Source organism: Balaenoptera physalus (genome assembly GCF_965194825.1).
Source record: "Balaenoptera physalus genome assembly, chromosome: 8".
NCBI lineage: Eukaryota > Metazoa > Chordata > Mammalia > Artiodactyla > Balaenopteridae > Balaenoptera > Balaenoptera physalus.
Genome location: NC_138887.1, coordinates 47,761,447 through 47,781,213, shown reverse-complemented (window position 1 = coordinate 47,781,213; position 19,767 = coordinate 47,761,447). Strand labels below are relative to the sequence as shown.

The following is a 19,767-nucleotide window of genomic DNA, read 5'->3' as shown; positions in this document are numbered from 1 at the left end:
GCATGCAGCAACAAAGACCCAACACAGCCAAAAAAATAATAATAAAATTAAAAATATATATATATAAACTGATATGGAAAGCACTTTCAAAAGAAAAAGTCAAAAACTGTTTTTCACAACCTTACGATAAATAACATCTCAGAGACAGTACTTTGAAGTATAATAATTATTTGAACAGACAAGTTCTATTTTGTCTTTTCATTTTGAAATAATTCCAAGCTTTTTTTTTTAAAAAAAGGTTGTAAGAGTAGTACAAAGAATTCTCTTCACCCAGCTTCCCCAAGTATTTTTGGCTTACATAACCACGGGTATAATCATGAAAACCAGGAAATTGACATACTGTTAACTAATCTGCAGACTTTATTTAAATTTCATCAATTGTCTCACTAATAACCCTTTTCTGGGCAAGGATCTAATCCAGGATTATACATTGCATTTAATTGTTATCTTCTTTTAATCTGGATAGCTTCTCAGTCTTTGTCTTTTACTTTCAGTCACTGAAAGTTTTGAAGAATACTGCCCAGCTGTTTTGTAGACATAACTCAAATTGGGTTGTCTGACATTTCTCCTGATTAATTTAAGGTTATGTATTTTGGCAAAAATATCACAGAAGTTATGTTGCGTTCATCTCAGTTCATCATATCTGAAGGTACAATACATGATGTCAGTATGTCTCATTACTGGTGATGTTAATCTCAATCACTGTTTATCAAGTGATATTTGCTGGATTTCTCCACTGTAAAATCACTTTCTTTCTCTTTGTAATGAAAAAGAGTGTTTTGTGGGGAGATGTTTTTGAGACTAAATACCTTGCTTCTCCTAATACTTTCTTGCCAGCAACAAGTATTACCACGCTATTTGTCAAATGGTTTTCTATTGCCATCATTCCTTCTACATTTATTAATTGGAATTCTACTCTAAGGAAGATCTTTCTCTCTTCTCCCATTATTCATTCAATTTATTTATTAAATTATTCATTTTTATCAGTATGAGCTCATGGCTATTTATTTTATTCTGTGTTCTAATCTATTGCTATCATTATTTTGTTACTCAAATTGTCCCAGATTTGTCCATAGAGAGTCTCTTTAAGTGAACTATTTATGAGTTAGTTTAAATTTTTTTATGTTTAAACATATATATTTAGGTCTCTTTGTGTATTGTCTGTTCATGTCTCTTTTCCATTTTTCTATTGGATTTGTCCCTCAACTTTCAAGAGTTCTTTATGTATTAGGAATATTACCCTTTTATCTGTGATGTATGTTGCAAGAATTTTCTCCTAGTTTGTGAGTTGTCTTTTGGTTTTGTTTATGGTATTTTTTGCATACAGTTGTTTTACATAGTCAGATTTATTCTCTTATTATTGCCTTTGGATTTTGAATCATAGAATACCTTCCCTTACACTGAGGTTAAAGGGGAGTTCACTCATGTTTTCTTCCAATAGCTGTGTAGTTTCATATTTTACATTTAGGTTCTTTTTCTTTCTTTTTTTTTATAAATTTATTTATTTATGGCTGCGTTGGGTCTTCGTTGCTGTGCACGGGCTTTCTCTAGTTGTGGCGAGTGGGGGCTACTCTTCGTTGCAGTGCGCAGGCTTCTCATTGCAGTGGCTTCTCTTGTTGCAGAGCACGGGCTCTAGGTGTGTGGGCTCTAGAGAGCAGGCTCGGTAGTTGTGGCGCACACGCTTAGTTGCTCTGCGACATGTGGGATCTTCCCGGACCAGGGCTTGAACCCATGTCCCCTGCATTGGCAGGCAGATTCTTTTTTTTTTTTTTTTTTTTTATTTATTTTTGGCTGTGTTGGGTCTTCGTTCCTGTGTGAGGGCTTTCTCTAGTTGTGGTGAGCGGGGGCCACTTTTTTTTTTTTTTTTTTTTTTTAACATCTTTATTGAAGTATAATTGCCTTACAATGGTGTGTTAGCTTCTGCTTTATAACAAAGTGAATCAGTTATACATATACAATATGTTCCCATTTCTCTTCCCTCTTGCATCTCCCTCCCTCCCACCCTCCCCATCCCATCCCTCTAGATGGTCACAAAGCACCGAGCTGATCTCCCTGTGCTATGCGGCTGCTTCCCACTAGTTATCTATTTTACATTTGGTAGTGTATATATGTCCATGACACTCTCTTACCCTGTCACATCTCACCCCACCCCCTCCCCATATCCTCAAGTCCATTCTCTAGTAGGTCTGTGTCTTTATTCCCGTCTTGCCACTAGGTTCTTCATGGCCTTTTTTTTTTTTTTTTCCCCTTAGATTCCGTATATATGTGTTAGCATACTGTATTTGTTTTTCTCTTTCTGACTTACTTCACTCTGTATGACAGACTCTAACTCCATCCACCTCATTACAAATACCTCCATTTCATTTCTTTTTATGGCTGAGTAATATTCCATTGTATATATGTGCCACATCTTCTTTATCCATTCATCTGTCGATGGACATTTAGATTGCTTCCATGTCCTGGCTATTGTAAATAGAGCTGCAATGAACATTTTGGTACATGACTCTTTTTGACCTATGGTTTTCTCAGGGTATATGCCCAGTAGTGGGATTGCTGGGTCGTATGGTAGTTCTATTTGTAGTTTTTTAAGGAACCTCCATACTGTTCTCCATAGTGGCTGTATCAATTTACATTCCCACCAACAGTGCAAGAGTGTTCCCTTTCCTCCACACCCTCTCCAGCATTTATTGTTTCTAGATTTTTTGATGATGGCCATTCTGACCGGTGTGAGATGATATCTCATTGTAGTTTTGATTTGCATTTCTCTAATGATTAATGATGTTGAGCATTCTTTCATGTGTCTGTAGGCCATCTGTATATCTTCTTTGGAGAAATGTCTATTTAGGTCTTCGGCCCATTTTTGGATTGGGTTGTTCGTTTTTTTGTTATTGAGCTGCATGAGCTGCTTGTAAATCTTGGAGATTAATCCTTTGTCAGTTGCTTCATTTGCAAATATTTTCTCCCATTCTGATGGTTGTCTTTTGGTCTTGTTTATGCTTTCCTTTGCTGTGCAAAAGCTTTTAAGTTTCATTAGGTCCCATTTGTTTATTTGTGTTCTTATTTCCATTTCTCTGGGAGCTGGGTCAAAAAGAATCTTGCTGTGATGTATGTCATAGAGTGTTCTGCCTATGTTTTCCTCTAAGAGTTTGATAGTGTCTGCCCTTACACTTAGGTCTTTAATCCATTTTGAGTTTATTTTTGTGCATGGTGTCAGGGAGTGTTCTATTTTCATACTTTTACATGTACCTGTCCAATTTTCCCAGCACCACTTATTGAAGAGGCTGTCTTTTCTCCACTGTATATGCTTGCCTCCTTTATCAAAAATAAGGTGCCCATATGTGTGTGGGTTTATCTCTGGGCTTTCTATCCTGTTCCATTGATCTATATTTCTGTTTTTGTGCCAGTACCAAACTGTCTTGATTACTGAAGCTTTGTAATATAGTCTGAAGTCAGGGAGCCTGATTCCCCCAGCTCCATTTTTCGTTCTCAAGATTGCTTTGGCTATTCGGGGTCTTTTGTGTTTCCATACAAATTGTGAAATTTTTTGTTCTAGTTCTGTGAAAAATGCCAGTGGTAGTTTGATAGGGATTGCATTGAATCTGTAGATTGCTTTGGGTAGTAGAGTCATTTTCACAATGTTGATTCTTCCAATCCAGGAACATGGTATATCTCTCCATCTATTTGTATCATCTTTAATTTCTTTCATCAGTGTCTTATAATTTTCTGCATACAGGTCTTTTGTCTCCTTAGGTAGGTTTATTCCTAGATATTTTATTCTTTTTGTTGCAATGGTAAATGGGAGTGTTTTCTTAATTTCACTTTCAGATTTTTCGTCATTAGTGTATAGAAATGCAAGAGATTTCTGTGCATTAATTTTGTATCCTGCTACTTTACCAAATTCATTGATTAGCTCTAGGAGTTTTCTGGTAGCATCTTTAGGATTCTCTATGTATAGTATCATGTCATCTGCAAATAGTGACAGCTTTACTTCTTCTTTTCCGATTTGGATTCCTTTTATTTCTTTGTCTTCTCTGATTGCTGTGGCTAACACTTCCAAAACTATGTTGAATAATAGTGGTGAGAGTGGGCAACCTTGTCTTGTTCCTGATCTTAGTGGAAATGGTTTCAGTTTTTCACCATTGAGGACAATGTTGGCTGTGGGTTTGTCATATATGGCCTTTATTATGTTGAGGAAAGTTCCCTCTATGCCTACTTTCTGCAGGGCTTTTATCATAAATGGGTGTTGAATTTTGTCGAAAGCTTTCTCTGCATCTATTGAGATGATCATATGGTTTTTCTCCTTCAGTTTGTTAATATGATGTATCACATTGATTGATTTGCGTATATTGAAGAATCCTTGCATTCCTGGGATAAACCCCACTTGATCATGGTGTATGATCCTTTTAATGTGCTGTTGGATTCTGTTTGCTAGTATTTTGTTGAGGATTTTTGCATCTATGTTCATCAGTGATATTGGCCTGTAGTTTTCTTTCTTTGTGACATCTTTGTCTGGTTTTGGTATCAGGGTGATGGTGGCCTCGTAGCGGGGGCCACTTTTCATCGCGGTGCGCGGGCCTCTCACTCTCACGGCCTCTCTTGTTGCGGAGCACAGGCTCCAGACGCGCAGGCTCAGTAGTTGTGGCTCACGGGCCCAGTTGCTCCGCGGCATGTGGGATCTTCCCAGACCAGGGCTCGAACCCGTGTCCCCTGCATTGGCAGGCAGGCAGATTCTTAACCACTGTGCCACCAGGGAAGTCCCTACATTTAGGTTCTTGATGCGTTTGGAGTTTATTCTCACGTACGGTATGACATATGGATCTAATTTTACCTTTTTCCAAATGGCTACCCAGTTGTCTCAGCACCATTTATTAAAAATCTCATCTTTGCTGCAGTGATGTAAGATGCCACCTTTATTATATGCTAAATTTCCTTATGCATTAAATTTTATTTCTGCATTTTCTATTCTGTTCCCTCGGTCTGTTTGTCTATTCATGCATCAGTACCACACTGTTTTAATTATAAACACTTTTAAGTTTTAATGTCTGATAGGGCAAGTCCCCTTCCTATACATTTTTATATATTTTTAAAGTTAGCCTCAGTAACCGCTATCCATTTTATGGGGAAATGATACATTTTTATTACTGACTTCCTGACAAAGGAAAAGAGCAATCTTCCTAGTTCCCTCCTCATTATCATCATCATACCATCTCTGCTATCATCATGGTGTCATCCATACCAGCTATACCGTCTATGTGCTAACCATTTTATGCACATTTTCTCATTTAATAAAGCATCAAAACTCAGGCAGACTTTGGGAGGAGTTGAAAGTATGTAAGTATCTTTCCTCTCCCCGAGCTTACCTTCTCAGTCTTAGCAGGTGAGGAGGTTTTGGTTATTTGAGTCTAACTCCCCTGTTCAGATCTGTGTTCATGGAAGTTTAGAAGAGGATCCTTTATGGTCAGAGATGTTAGAAATAGATGGTATCTCCAGTCTCCTCATTTTATTTTTTTAAAATTTATTTATTTATTTTATTTTATTTTTGGCTGTGTTGGGTCTTCGTTTCTGTGCGAGGGCTTTCTCTAGTTGCGGCGAGCAGGGGCCACTCTTCATTGCAGTGCTGGGCCTCTCACTGTCGCGGCCTCTCTTGTTGCGGAGCACAGGCTCCGGACGCGCAGGCTCAGTAGTTGTGGCTCACGGGCCCAGCTGCTCCGCGGCATGTGGGATCCTCCCAGACCAGGGCTCGAACCCATGTCCCCTGCATTGGCAGGCAGATTCTCAACCACTGCACCACCAGGGAAGCCCTATTTTTATTTTTATTAAAAGGTTTTATTTATTTTTTGGCCGTGCCGAGCGGCTTGAGGGACCTTAGTACCCTGACCAGGGACCAAACCCAGACCCTTGTCAGTGAAAGCCTGAGTCTTAACCACTGGACCACCAGGGAATTCCTCTAGTCTCCTCATTTTATTTATTTTACTTTTATTTTTATTTTTTAAAATTTATTTATTTATTTATTTTTGGCTGCCTTGGATCTTCATTGCTGCACGTGGGCTTTCTCTACTTGTGGTGAGCGGGGGCCACTCTTCATTGTGGTGCGCAGGCTTCTCCTTGCAGTGGCTTCTCTTGTTGCGGAGCACGGGCTCTAGGCACGTGGGCTCAGTAGTTGTGGCATGCAGGCTCAGTAGCTGTGGCACACGGGCTTAGTTGCTCTGCAGCATGTGGAATCTTCCCGGATCAGAGTTCGAACCCGTGTCCCCTGCATTGGCAGGCGGATTCTTAACCACTGCGCCACCAGGGAAGTCCCTAGTCTCCTCATTTTAAATGCAGACATGAAGGCTCAGGGAAGGGAAGTCACTTACACCAACAGAGAGATGGAAACAAGTTTAGAAATAATCTAATCCAATTTCTTGGTTTCACAGAGGCAGAAGTTGTGTGGCCCACCCAAGGTCTTGTAGCAATAATAATACCTTTGGGTCCTCACCATGTATCAGGCACTGTACTAAGAAATCAACATAGTTTATCTCACTTATTACAGCAACCTGAAGAATAATTAATATTATTACCTCTATTTTTTAGAAAACTGAGACTGAGAGTGGTAGAGTAACTTGTTCAAGGTGAGCCAGTCAGCTGGCACAAGGCAGAGTTGGGATTTAAAGTTGGGCGGATTAACACTTCTAACCACTTTTAGGCTCCAGTGCCCCCAGCAAGCCTCTGGCATTGCAGATACAGAGCTCAAGTGAGCAGACCCAAGATTAATGTCCAGTCACTCAAAACTTGCTTGTTTTAACTAAGAACTAAAGTGTTGAGATCACACAAACTTTTCATAAAAGTAAAGTAAAAGCAAACACACAGAATAGTTTATATTGTTTTGACAGTGCGGCAGGACTGTCCAAAAAGGTCATTATTTGCAGTGATAGCTTTTTTTAACATACAGAGTTTTAGTGTTTGCTTTAAACATGCACACAAAAAAGAGAGTCTGGTATAATGCTGAAGTGTTTTAAATTAAATTGAAATATTCTGATATTGCATAACTGTTTCAACATGCATCTCTTAAAAAATGACTTTTCTTATATAACTGCAATATTATTTCCTACAATACCATCATCACACCTAAACTTTAACAATAATTGCCTAATACTACCTAATAGTTCATTATCGAATTTCCACTATTGTCCCAAAACTCGTTTAAATTTTTTTGTTAAAATCTGGATCTAATCAAGCACCAAGATTGCTTTTTCTCATTTTATGTCTTTAATCTCTTTTATTTACAATGATCCAATTTTTCCTACCCTCTCTTTATCTTTCTCTTTCTCCCTTCTGCCCTTCCTCCCTACCGCGCCCTTCCTTCCTTCCTCTCTCTGTCTCTTTCTTTCTTTTTTAAAGGTGTATTTTTGTTTTTATTTTATTTTATTTTATTTTTTAACATCTTTATTGGAGTATAATTGCTTTACAGTGATGTGTTAGTTTCTGCTGTATAACAAAGTGAATCAGCTGTACGTATACATATATCCCCATATCCCCTCCCTCTTGCGTCTCCCTCCCACCCTCCCTATCCCACCCCTCTAGGTGGTCACAAAGCACTGAGCTGATCTCCCTGTGCTATGCAGCTGCTTCCCACTAGCTATCTATTTGACTTTTGGTAGTGTATCTATGTCCATGCCACTCTCTCACTTCGTCCCAGCTTACCCTTCCCCCTCCCTGTGTCCTCAGGTCCATTCTCTACATCTGCGCCTTTATTCCTGTCCTGCCCCTAGGTTCTTTATAACCTTTTTTTTTAAATTTTAGATTCCATATATATGTGTTAGCATATGGTATTTGTTTTTCAAAAATATGGAACGCTTCACGAATTTGCGTGTCATCCTTGCAGAGGGGCCATGCTAATCTTCTCTGTATCGTTCCAATTTTAGTATATGTGCTGCCGGAGCAAGCACTCTCTCTCTTTCTTTCTCCCTCTCTCTCTCTTTCTTTTTTCTTTTTTTCTTTTTTTCATTATATTTGACATTTTTATTTTAGGCTGCAAATCAAAAACGAGCAAACAAACAACAAAAAACTTGAAAAGGCTTGTGAAATGATGCAAATTCATCCTTTCCAGGGAAGCAGAAGGTAGACCATCGTGCTTCACTGCTGCTTGCACTCTGCTGGGTTTTGATCCTTCTTTGGGTCATAGTCTGGATCATTTTCGTCATCTCCTTCTTCTTCCCCTTCCTCATCCGCTTCTTCACCTTCTTCATCATAATCATCATCATCATCTTCAATAGCTTCTCCGATAAAGTATAACACTGATCTTGGGATTATGCGCTCACGTAAAAAGTGACCAGTTTCAAAGTCCTCAGCAAGGATAACTTCAGCAACATCATCCAGATCTCCACTCTCAGGAACTTCAGGAGGGGCAAAAAAATTAAAGAAAGAGTCATTAGAAACTGTTTTGGTCACAGTACGAACTGTCCCACGTCCCGTGTGTTTCTGCTTCTTCTTAATGGTTTTCAAAGTGACATTCTTCCCTTTTTTCCAATCTATCTGGCACCTTGTACAACCCATAATTTCTGGTCCATCAAAAGAAAAAGGATCAGAATCATCTGGTTCTGACCTCATCCTATACGTCTTTGTCAACACTTCGTTTGTGAAATATTCACTGGGTTCAAAGTGAAATTCTAAGACAAAACTCATAGGCTGACCAGCATCTGAGAACTTCACTTTAATATCTTTCAAGTGCTTCAGAATAGGTTCATCATGTTCCTGAACCATATCACTGAGAAAATCAACATTCTTAAAAACGGTCAACCAAAAGTCAGGAATTCCTTTGGGGTCTTCTTTTTCTTCATCCTTTTTCTCATCTTCAATCTTGGCCTTTTCTTTTAGTTCCTCTGAAATTTCATCTTCCTCATCTGGTTTCCATTCACATTCTTCTTCTGTAGGTTCATAAATGGCATTTATGATCTCAAATCGCTTATCAAATAGAGGTTGATAGAGAACAGCATACTTTCTTTCAAGATCATGAACTTCCTCATAGAACTTGGCTTCTATCTGTGCACATTTAACTTGAAGGTTTTTGAGAGCATTCACGCGTCTTTTAACTACCCTAGGCAAGCTTTCAATGTATCCTGTTGGTGTTTCTACCAGACCATCAAGTCTTTCTTGAAGGGCTGCAAGAATCTGAGGATTTTGCGTCATCTGAACAGTCAGCTGACACGCTTCGATTTTTGTTTCTTCACCAGTTTCTTCTTCTTCTACTTCTTCAACATCATCCAAATCTTTATCAAGTTCAGACTGTTCTTTGTTGTCGATGTCTGCCATGTTGTATGAGCGCCAAATATCGGTGGCTAGCACGGGGAGCCAGGCGGCAGGAGCTGCACAGGCAGTGACTCAGGACGGCGACGGGAGGAGCAGAAAGCGGTATGGCGAGCAGATGGTGCTAAAAGAGCTCTTTCTTTTTTTAAAAAAATAAATTTATTTATTTTTGGCTGCATTGGGTCTTTGTTGCTGTGCGTGGGCTTTGTCTAGTTGCGGAGAGCAGGGACTACTCTTCGATGCAATGCGCGGGCTTCTCATTGCGGTGGCTTCTCTTGTTGCGGACCATGGGCTCTAGGAGTGCGGGCTTCAGTAGTTGTGCCTCACGGACTCTACAGTGCAGGCTCAGTAGTTGTGGTGCACGGGCTTAGTTGCTCCATGACATGTGGGATCTTCCCGGACCCAGGGCTTAAACCCATGTCTCCTGCATTGGCAGGCGGATTCTTAACCACTGCGCCACCAGGGAAGCCCCCCCCAAAATTTAAAAATTTTAAAATTTTGGGTATCAAAGGACACTATCAACAGAGTGAAAATACAAATCACAGAATAGGAGAAAATATTTGCGAGAGTCTAGTATCTAGACAATATAAAACACTCTTACAACTCAAGAAAAAAACCCCAAATGGTTCAATTTGAACATGAGCGAAGGACTTGAATAGACATTTCTCCAAAGAAAATATACCCATGGCCAGTGAGCTCATGAAAAGATGCTCAACATCATGGGTCATTAGGGAAATGCAAACGGAAACCACAAATGAGATACCACTTTACACATACTCGGATGGTTATAATAATAATTTTTCAAAACCATAACTATACTCCAATATAAAATAAAAGATTAAAAAAATAAAAACCAGACAATAACAAGTGTTTACAGGGATGCAGAGAAATTGGACGTTGGGACTCTCATACGTTTCAGGTGGAAATGTAGAATGGTGTAGCTAATGTGGAAAACAGTTTGGCAGTTCCTCAAAAAGTTAAACACAGAATTTCCATATGAGTCAGCAATTCCACTTCTAGGTGTATACCCAAGAGAATTGAAAACGTGTGTTCACACAAAAATTTGTACACAAATAGCTATAGAAGCATTGTTCATAACTGCCAAAAGGTGAAAACAAAACAAATGTGTGTCAGCTGATGAGTGGATAAACAAAATGTGGTATATCTCTACAATATAATATTATTTAGCCATAAAAAAATGAAGTAATGTTATATGCTACAATGTGGATGGACCTTGAAAATATTACACAAAGTCAAAGAAGGCAGACATAAAAGTCCACATATTGTATGATTCTATTAATGTGAAATGTCAGTGTAGGCAAATTCATAGAGACAGAAGGTAGATTAGTGATTATCAGAGAATGAGGAGAAGGGGGAATTGGGGACTAACTGCAAATGGGTACAAGGTTTCTTTGTGGGGTGATGGAAATGTTCTAAATTAGATAGTGGTTATGGTTGTTACAGAACAGAGCGAATATACCAAAACACACTGAACTGTATAAACTAGTGAATTTTATGTTATATGAAGTATATCTCAAATTTTAAAATGCCGTAAGTAAAAAAAAAAAAAAAAAGAAAGAAAAGAAAGATCAACAAAGAGAGAGAAAGCTAAACAGTCTATCTGGAATGTGAAACCATTATGTTGACCCTTAATCACTTTAAGTGGTTCCAAAATGCTGCCAGACAAAATTGCCCCAATGAAGCAACAATGAACCTGTGATGATGATTTTTTTTCCTTTTCAATTTATTGCAGCAGTAAAAATGAGTCAGGTGTTATAAACAAGTAATAGAAGAACCCTATATAAAAATTATTAGGGCTTCCCTTGTGGCGCAGTGGTTAAGAATCCACCTGCCAATGCAGGGTACAGGGGTTCGAGCCCTGGTCTGGGAGGATCCTACATGCCGCGGAGCAACTAAGCCCATGCGCCACAACTACTGAGCCTGCGCTCTAGAGCCCGCAAGCCACAAGTACTGAGCCCGCGGGCCACAACTACTGAAGCCTGCCCGCCTAGAGCCCGTGCTCCGTAACAAGAGAAGACACCACAATGAAAAGCAAACACACCACAATGAAGAGTAGCCCCCGCTCGCCGCAACTAGAGAAAGCCTGCACGCAGCAAAGAAGACCCAATGCAGCCAAAAATAAAAATTAATTAATTAATTAAAAATAGTTATTATGCTGTGTGATCTATCAAATGATATGTAATCGATTATACACACTGTTAATACAGATATATAAATTATGAGTTTTAAACTTGCTGTATATAACAATATCATTTATAATTGTTTGAGTATGATAGTGGTGTGATCATGTCTAATGCTGTATATAACAATATCATTTATAATTGTTTGAATATGATAGTGGTGTGATCATGTCTAATATAATACATTAAAAAAAAATCTATTCATGGGACTTCCCTTGTGGTCCACTGGTTAAGAATCCACCTTGCAGGGTGGATTGCAGGGGATGCAATTTCGATCCCTGGTCAGAGAACTAAGATCCCACATGCTGCGGGGCAACTAAGCCTGCACACTCTAGAGCCCGCCTGCCACACCTAGAGAGCCCGCATGCCGCAACTACTGAGCCCTTGCCCTCTGGAGCCCATGCACCACAACTATAGAGCTCGCATGCTCTAGAGCCCGTGCACCACAACTGGAAAGAAGCCCGCTCACCACAACAAAGATCCCAAGTGCTGTAACTAAGACCTGACGCAGCCAAATAAATAAATAAATAAATAAGAGGTTTGTTTAAAAAAAAAAATCTATTCAGTATCCATATTGGTTTATATATAGAGACAGTATCTCTGAAAGAATATAAAAAACTCTGATATCATTCTTTCCCTGGGGTGGGGGGAACTGAAAGACCTAGGTGAAAGGAGTCTTTTTACTATAAACCATTCAGTACCTTCTTAATTTTGAATCATGTGAATGTATTGATTACTCAAAAAATATTTTAAACCACCAATATTATTTTTACAGGATAATCAGATTAAACTTAATTTCAATTTATAGCATCTTTTCCAGTTTTCAGAACTTTCTGTGATGACATTCTTGGCTGGATATTTCAACCTCAATGCACCATGGAATTTTATCACTGGCAGTTGGACCTGCACTGATGTAGAGCTTAAGTCTTAAGAGCTGCAGGAATACCAAGGTCTGTTAACTTATTGTCCCTGTCACCAACCTTCATTAGGCAATGGTGATATCAAAGAGAGCAACTTCGAGAGCAGAGACACACCTTTGCAGAAAACAGAGAAACTTCACTTCATCTTTAAACACCTTGATAGGACCAGCCTTGATCTGTCAGCTGCCAGTGGTGTGATTTGACTGGTGCACAGAAGAACTTTCAGCTTAAATTTATCCCCACCTTTTCCTCTTTGCCTTCTGGGGCTCATGGTTAATCATCTGCAAAACTCCCCTATGTTTTTTTTTTTTTTCTTTTCTTTCTTTATTTTTTGGTCACGTTGGGTCTTAGTTGCAGCACGTGGGATCTTCATTGAGGCATGCGGGATCTTTTGTTGTGGCGTGCAGTCTCTTCCTTGCGGCACGCGGCTTTCTTTCTAGTTGTGGTTTGCGGGTTTTTCTCTCTCTAGTTGTGGTGCGCGGGCTCTAAAGCGTGTGGGCTCTGTAGTTTGCGGCACACAGGCTCTCTCGCTGAGGCGTGCGGGCTCAGTAGTTGCGGCCCGCAGGCTTAGTTGCCCCTCGGCATGTGGGATCTTAGTTCCCCGATCAGGGATTGAACCCGCGTCCCCTGCATTGGAAGGTAGATTCTTTACCACTGGACCACCAGGGAGGTCCCGCCCTTATGTTTTAAATCTCTTCTTTGAATATTTCCTGCACCTTCTTGCTCTAGTTCAGTGGTTCTCAATGGGGGTAATTTTGCCCCACTCCCTGGTGACATTTTGCAATGTCTGGAGATATTTTTGGTTGTCACACTAGAGGTGATGCTATTAGCAACTAGTGGTTAGAAGCCAGGGATGCTGCTAAAGATCCTACAGTGCACAGGACAGCCCCCAACAACAAAGAATCTTCAGGCCTCAAACATCAGCAGGGCTCGGGTCGAGATGCCCTGACTCTGTCTTGGAGGAACTGCTTCACCTGCAGCCTTCTCAACTAGTGTCTGTGTTTTCTTGTAACAGGACTGGGAAGTATTCCATCTTCTCGCTGCTTTCGAACACCCCACCCCTTCCCCTAAATCCTTAAGAAAAAGTTTAGTTGTGAATTTCTTATCAGGCTTGACACTCACTTCCTGTCTTTACTGCAGTCATTTACTGATTTGAGCTCCTCTTTCACTGTCATGCTCTTCAACACTGCAGCTGTCTTAAATCTTGGTGATTTCTCTATCCATCCAACATCCTAGACTCTCAGTTCCTTGTATTCCTCTCCTGCAAGAATCTTGCTCTCCACCCTACCTCAGTCACTTGCTCACTTATCATTGTTTCTCATTGACTTTAATTGCAATGTCTCCATCATTTCAATTCACGAGGTCCATTTTCTGACTGCCACCTCCTGTCAGTTTAGCCCATTCCTTCTAGCAGTCTGATTTCCACAAACCTTTGATCTGATGAGGGCAATCAATCTACGGTTCCTCACAACTTTTACTTGTCCCTGGTGAAATCCAGTTATCCATCTACCCAGAGCCTACACCATGCAGCTGAATGTGGCCGAACCAAAGCATTCAATTATGCTAACTGTTCTCTCTTCAAATTTATGACCACTAACCTCAAGGGGGCCCTTAATGCTACCCAACAATATATTTCCCTAATCTCTTTACTCTCCTTTTCTAGACAACTATCTTATTTCTTTCCTCGCTTTCTTTTTTTTCGGCTTTATTGAGGTATAATTGACAAATAAAGTTGTAATATATTAAAAGCCTATAACATGATCTGATATCCGTATACATTGTGAAAGGATTCCCACCGTCGAGTTAATTAACACATCTGTCACCTCATATATTTACTTTTTTTCCCTTGGTGAGAACACTTAAGTTCTACTCTCTTAGCAAATTTCAACTATAAAATACAATAGTATTATCAACTATAGTCACCATCTTACGCATTAGATCTTTAGATCTTACTGATCTCATAACTGAAAGTCTGTACCTTTTACCAGCCTCTCCCTATTTTCGCACCTCCCAGTCCCTGGCAGCCATCATTCTACTCTCTGTTTCTATGAGTAAGACTTCTTTTTTTTTTTTTTTTGCGATTCCACATATAAGTTATACTGTGCAGTATTGTCTTTCTCTGTCTGGCTTATTTCACATAACATGATAACCTCAAGGATCATCCATGTTGTTGCAAATTGCAATATTTCCTTCTTTTTGTGGCTGAATAATATTCCATTGTATATATACATCACATTTTCTTTATCCACTCATCTGTCAATGGATACCTAGGTTGTTTTCATGCCTTGACTATTGTGACTAATGCTGTAATGAACATGGGATATGTACCCAGAAGTGGAGCTGCTAGATCATATGATAGTTCTATTTTTAATTTTTTGAGGAAACTCCATACTGTTTTCCATAGTGGCTGTACCAGTTTACATCACCAATAGTGTATAAAGGTTCCTTTTTCCCATATCCTTGCCGACACTTGTTATCTCTTGTCTTTTTATTTATTTATTTTTGGCTGTGTTGGGTGTTTGTTGCTGCGCGCGGGCTTTCTCTAGTTTTGGCGAGCGGGGGCCACTCCTTGCTTCAGTGCGCGGGCTTCTCACTGCGGTGGCTTCTCCTGTTGCGGAGCACGGGCTCCAGGTGCGTGGGCTTCAGCAGTTGTGACACGTGGGCTCAGTAGTTGTGGCTCACGGGCTCTAGAGCACAGGCTCAGTAGTTGTGGTGCACGGGCTTAGCTGCTCCGTGGCATGTGGGATCCTTCCAGACCAGGGATCGAACTCGTGTCCCCTGCATTGGCAGGCAGACTCTCAACCACTGCGCCACTAGGGAAGCCCTCTTGTCTTTTTGATAATAGCCATCCTTACACCTGTGAGATGACATCTTGTTCCAGTTTTGATTTGCATTTCCCTGATGATTAGTAATATTGAGCATCTCTTCATGTACCTGTTGGCCATTTGTAAGTCTTCTTTGGAAAAATGTCTGTTCAGGTCCTTTGCCCATTTTTAAAAATTTATTTATTTATTTATTTATTTAATAAATTTATTTATTATTTTATTTTATTTTTGGCTCCATTGGGTCTTCGTTGCTGCACATGGGCTTTCTCTAGTTGTGGCGATCGGGGGGCTACTCTTCGTTGTGGTGCGCGGGCTTCTCATTGCAGTGGCTTGTCTTGTTGCAGAGCACCGGCTCTAGGCGTGTGGGCTTCAGTAGTTGCAGCACGCGGGCTCAGTAGTTGTGGCTCGCGGGCTCTAGATCGCAGGCTCAGTAGCTGTGGCGCACAGGCTTAGTTGCTCCACGGCATGTGGGATCTTCCCAGACCAGGGCTCAAACCCGTGTCCCCTGCATTGGCAGGCGGATTCTCAACCACTGCTCCACCAGGGAAGTCCTCTTTGCCCATTTTTAAATTGGGTTATTTGGGTTTTTTTTTTCTTCTGAATTCCTTGTATATTGTGGATATTAATCCCTTATCAGATATATGGTTTGCAAATAGTTTTTCCCATTCCATAGTTGCCTTTCTTTCTGTTGATGGTTTCTTTTGCTGTGCAGGAGCTTTGTTATGATTTTGCTAAATCAACTTTTGTTAAGTAGAGCCCCAGGGTGACATATAGTTCAATAAAAGACCACAAAAGAAACAGAGAAGTTTATTACTCTTGGGTCCTGGAGAAAGGATGCCTCACAAGGCCATATGGAGAGATCAAGGCAGGGTGTAGGCAGAGAGAATGACAGGACCTGGGGAACATACCTTTATTAGGGTCCAAAGGTGATGTGCTTTGGGGTTCGCGGGTTAAGGCTGGATTGGTCAATTAAAACAAAAATGAGTGGAATTTTGATAAACTTTATCAGGGGTCTTATCTAAGGTAGAAGGCCCTGGGACTCAAGGGAAACTTTATCACAGGGCTGTTGGAGGAGTCATATCTGGAACTTTTGTTTGTACTCCATGGGTTGTTATCTGGGGCATGCACCTGAACGAGGGGATTGTGTCATTTTAAAGCACCTGCAGGTCATTTGGCCAAACAAAATGGAAGCCAAGGCAGCAATACCATGTAGTAGCTAAACTCTCAACAATCCATCCTGTGATGCCTCAACATTAGGAATACAATCCCCTGTGTAGCTGATATGTTAAGGGACATAGGGATTGTTTTCAGAAGCCATCAAAAAGCACATTTAACTAGGGCAATAATGATGAAGCCTATGATGAATAGACTTGCTACTGTTTGAAATCCAGTTTAGCCATTGTGCCCAGGTGGATGGAGAGAGCCATGAGTACAAATCAGGGACCTTGAGGAGTGTGGGAATTTGTTGAAATATTTTAACTATATGATGCATGATCTGTAAACCTTGACATAGCTTGTGGAGGTCGGGCTGTACTTGTCCTGAGTTGTTAATGTACCTGCAGTAAGAGGTGCCTTGTGAAGAACAGACTGCACCCTGTTCTGCCAAGAGGAAATCTAACACCAGTCAATTATCCGTCATCTTTTGTGCTCGTGAGTCATACTGTTGCTGCATCAGACTCAGAGTATGGTGTAGCATCTGCCTGTAGTTGGTTAGGGTGGCTGATAATTGCTGGGTGGTTTTTAATATTTGATCTTGTTGGGCTAGGGTAGAAGCACATGTTCCTATGCCTGGTGATAACCAGTCCCAACAGGATAGGAATAAGAATGGCTCTATTGGTACGTGAGCCAGACACATCTCTAGCAGAGAAATGCCAAGAGGTTAAAAGGTGGCTAGAATATCAAAGGTGACAGTGTTGCAGTAATAAAGGTTATCTCTGCAGATTGCTTGCAGATGGGGCAGAGTCAAGTGGACTTGATACTGGCCTCCTGAGTTAGGTCCACAATAAAACTGAAGTGAGATGTTATTTATCATTAAGGGGCAGTGAGTATACAGGGTGAAGTCCAGCCTTTTATGTTCTAGTAGAGTTGGTAGAAAGTATCGCCGTGGAGGGTTAGTTATTTTGATGCTTACCCACAGGGTACCCTGTTTGGGGTCTAGATTAGAGGTTTGGTTTAGCCTAAATGAGGTTTGCTATGTTTTGGAGGGAATTAGTCCAAGGGCTGATCGCTAGGATGAACTGCAGTATAGATAGCTCTAAATGGGCTGTAGGTGTGACCCTGTGGGGTGACACATCCAACTTCATTTTACTTGCAAGGCCTGGGCTGCTCTCTTGGAGATTTGTATGAATATAGTCATGTCAGACCTGGCCCACTTGGTTGTGCGGGGCAGGGTTGTCGCATGCCGTGGTGAGGAGCTTATGGATAATATGTGGACAGGAATGGAGGTAGCAATTTCGAATGTGGAGGAGGTGCTGGTAGTCATGGTGGGAATAACAAGAGAAATTGGGTCTGTCATGGATGCATCGTGTGGAAAGCAAAAGCTGTAATCTAGTACGCCGAGCAGTGAACACAGCCGCAAGAGGTTCCTAACCGTGGGATCTAAGTAGGTCAAACTAAGGGCGTTGTGTCCAAGTCCCTCATTGTGGCTAGTGTGGTTTAGAATACATGGTTTGGCTTACCACAAAGGTGAAACGATGTCTAGCGCTGCCAGGGGACGTACAGTCTTGCAAGCATTCTGATACGGACGCAAGGTTCACGAGGCCAGCAATGAGATATTTCAGAGAAGTAGTATTCTATGGGGTCCTCAGGGTTGATCAACTAAAAACATTCTTGCAACTCAGCCTGGAAGTTAACAGTCACCATAGTAATTTCCCTCCTGGTGTGGAGGTGATCTGGGAGGGGAAAGTCCCAGTGTCCAGCGGGGTTGGAGTACATCGCCTTCCTCGACTTTCTCTTGGGTTGTGGAGTCACAGTCTGAGATGCCGTCATCTCCAACGGTGAGCTCTTGGACTGGGGCCACGTTGTCTGAGGGGTTGGTGTGCTTGGGACTGGCAAAGACCAGCTCAAGGAAGGATCTCCTTGCCAGGTAGAGATCCAGGAAGGGTAGGAATGGCTGGCTGGGGTTAAATTCTGAGTACATATGCTAGAGGCCTACCTCAGGATGAAACTGCAAGAATGGACTCTACTGCTGGTTGAGAGGATCTCAATGATCTCCATCAGGGGTGTACCTTGCAAAGCAGCATGTGATCTCCATGACTGAGCTTTGTGGGAACTCCATCCATAATTTATATATAGTCTGGGCACATTGATAGGCTAACTGTAGGGACATGTTGTGGACAGCAGCTTTACAATGCAGAGATCACCCCATTAAAACAATAGTAAGCTCATTAGGGTACACATCTGCCAGCCCAATGAGTTTGATCTGGCTACATTGGGAGGGCCATTCTCCCTGGGATATAATTTTCAGCATGGTATAATGAGGGTGTGACTCATCAAAGCATTGCTTCTGTTGGTACCATTTAATGTAGAGGGAGGTGAGCTCTGGGTCCGAATCGACACCTGGTGGCTCACTCACTGTAGCCCTTTTAACAGGGCCTGCCAGCATCTGGTGCTCAGCTATCCTGTGATGCAGCTGTGCACCTGGCTGATTTGGCTTCTGCACATCTCCCAAGACAGAGTTAGGACCGAGGGGTCTACTAGCAACCTATTACCCAGGCTGGAGGCAATAAGAGTAATAGCCACAGCAAAGGAGAGTATTTGCATTTGAGTAGCTTGCAGGGCCTCCTTCCGGTGAGCATTCTGGATACTAACCAAAGGCTGAATGTACTTGCTTTGGAACAAGAGTTGTTTAGCTCTTCCTTTAAGGTGGGGTAGAGACCTGTCCTGAATGTACTGATAGCGCAGTAGATGCCAGTGTTTCTGCTTGGATTTCATTTCCAAAAATGGCTGGTATCCACTAGATAGAGGTCCTCTTTTCCTCCCTCTGAGATTCACACAGTTCTGCTAGTGGGTGCTGGAGCTATCATTTCAACCTTCTGCAAAATTTTTGATGAATTTGGTTTAATTAATCAGCCTTTATAGCCCGAATAATGAGGCAAAGCCTATGGCCTCAGCTTCCAGGTTGGTACTAGACCATTGTCTCGGCCAGTAAAATCTGTATAATCATGCTCTCCGTGCAACTGGGTAGGGGGTTTGTCCTCTTGGGTCATATTGCACAGTTTGCCCTCAGTTGGGTCACCAGCATGTGAAAGATGGTGAGAGGATCGAAGCATGAAAATGGTAAGGGGAGCATTCATCTGGTGAATGCATATGAATGACATCCTCTCTGATGTCGAAGGAGAGGGGGCTCCCTGTGAGTACTAGCAGGGGAGTCTTTGGAGAAGACTGGTAGTTGATGTTCGGGGGATTGGAGACCTGGGGGCTAGGAATAAAGCGGTATTAGAGCTGGGGTACAATTTCTGGCCAATTGGGGGACCACTTATTGTTAAAAAGCTTGAGGAGCATGTCTTTGAGTAGGTCATGTGCTCAGTAAGTGCA

The 19,767-nt window shown here is 41.3% G+C and overlaps 2 pseudogenes across 2 annotated transcripts in view; one reads left to right on the top strand and one right to left on the bottom strand.

Moving 5' to 3' along the window:
• Nucleotides 1–7,776: 7,776 nt before the first annotated feature.
• On the bottom strand, nucleotides 7,777–9,412 carry LOC309665793 (nucleosome assembly protein 1-like 1 pseudogene; annotated as a pseudogene). Its single transcript has one exon. The product of its transcript is annotated as a nucleosome assembly protein 1-like 1 pseudogene (transcript).
• Nucleotides 9,413–9,500: 88 nt separating this feature from the next.
• Nucleotides 9,501–19,767, top strand: part of LOC309665790 (sugar phosphate exchanger 3 pseudogene) — a 306,970-nt pseudogene continuing 296,703 nt past the window's right edge. The window contains exon 1 of the transcript XR_014268465.1: nucleotides 9,501–10,836. The product of XR_014268465.1 is annotated as a sugar phosphate exchanger 3 pseudogene (transcript). The remainder of the gene's footprint in view (nucleotides 10,837–19,767) is intronic.